Source organism: Cajanus cajan, chromosome 11 (genome assembly GCF_000230855.2).
Source record: "Cajanus cajan strain Asha chromosome 11, NIPB_CcT2T_4, whole genome shotgun sequence".
Classification (NCBI taxonomy): Eukaryota; Viridiplantae; Streptophyta; class Magnoliopsida; order Fabales; family Fabaceae; genus Cajanus; species Cajanus cajan.
This window is the reverse complement of record NC_138527.1, coordinates 17,083,354-17,085,134: the sequence shown is the minus strand read 5'-3', so window position 1 is coordinate 17,085,134 and position 1,781 is coordinate 17,083,354. Positions and strand designations below refer to the sequence as shown.

Genomic DNA, 1,781 nt, shown 5'->3' with positions numbered 1-1,781 from the left:
AAGTGTAATGAAATAACATCCTTGAGAGGCCAAATATGAGGGTTATTACATTAATAAATTTATTAAAATTAAATAAAAATTTCCTGAAAGTTATCTACGGATAAAATCCGTAGATAACAACTTTCGTGAGTTATCTACGGAAAATTCCGTAGATAACATTATTTACGGAAAATTCCGTAGATAACATTATCTACGGAAAATTTCGTAGATAACATTATCTACGGAAAATTTCGTAGATAATGTTCCGTAGATAACGTTATCTACGACCATTTTATCTACGAATTTTTTTCCGTAGATAATCCGTAGATAATTGACATTTATCTACGGATTTTTATGTTTATCTACGGATTTTTTCGTAGATAATCTTGATTTTTCTTGTAGTGATATTCCCCCCAGAACCCAAAGACTTTGATTTATGATAAGGTGCCAGCGGAGTCCTAAAAGCAACATTCACTGATCCCTGGTCGGCATCGTTTATGGTTGAGACTAGGACGGTATCTGATCGTCTTCGAGCCCCCAACTTTCGTTCTTGATTAATGAAAACATCCTTGGAAAATGCTTTCGCAGTTGTTCGTCTTTCATAAATCCAAGAATTTCATCTGTGACTATGAAATACGAATGCCTCGACTATCCCTGTTAATCATTACTCCGATCCTGAAGGCCAACACAATAGGATCAGAATCCTGTGGTGTTATCCCATGCTAATGTATCCAGAGCGTAGGCTTACTTTGAGCACTCTAATTTTTTCAAAGTAACAGCACTGAAGGCACGACCCGGCCAATTAAGTCCAGGAGCGCATCACCGGCAGAAGGGACAAGCCGATCGGTGCACACTAGAGGCGGACCGACCGACCCAACCCAAGGTCCAACTATGACCTTTTTAACTGCAACAACTTAAATATACGCTATTGGAGCTGGAATTACCGCGGCTGCTGGCACCAGACTTGCCCTCTAATGGATCCTCGTTAAGGTATTTAGATTGTACTCATTCCAATTACCAGACTCAATAAGCCCGGTATTGTTATTTATTGTCACTACCTCCTCGTGTCAGGATTGGGTAATTTTCACGCCTGCTGCCTTCCTTGGATGTGGTAGCCGTTTCTCAGGCTCCCTCTCTGAAATCGAACCCTAATTCCCCGTCACCACCATGGTAGGCCACTATCCTACCATCGAAAGGTGATAGGGCAGAAATTTGAATGATGCGTCGTCGGCACAATGGTTGTGCGATTCGACGAGTTATCATGAATCATCAAAGAAACAAGCAGAGCCTACATTGACCTTTTATCTAATAAATGCATCCCTTCCAGAAGTCGAGGTTTGTTGCACGTATTAGCTCTAGAATTACTACGATTATCGGAGTAGTAGATACCATCAAACAAACTATAAATGATTTAATGAGCCATTCGCAGTTTCACAGTCTGAATTAGTTCATACTTACACATGCATGGCTTAATCTTTGAGACAAGCATATGACTACTGATGGAGGTGAGTAGTAGAAGTGAAACACAATCTCCTCCTAAACTCCTCCTAGGCTCGGATCTTCTTCAATGGAGGTAGAAGTACTCTTGAAGAACTCATGAAGATGATGAACTCTTGCTGAACTTAGAAGACGGAAGCACCCAAGCTCAAGTACTCAAGGGATTGCACACTTCAAAGAAAAGGAAACTAGGTTTTCCTAAGGTTTTTGAAGGCATTCTCTTGGTTTTCTCTCTTGGATGAATTCGGTGACTCTTGAGGGAATTTGGCTGAAGAAATATTCAGAAAATTCTCATATATCAAAAG

At 40.3% G+C, this 1,781-nt stretch overlaps 1 pseudogene; it reads right to left on the bottom strand.

Annotated features, from left to right (window-relative positions):
- Positions 1-378: 378 nt before the first annotated feature.
- Positions 379-1,487, bottom strand: LOC145953706 (uncharacterized; annotated as a pseudogene).
- Positions 1,488-1,781: the final 294 nt, after the last annotated feature.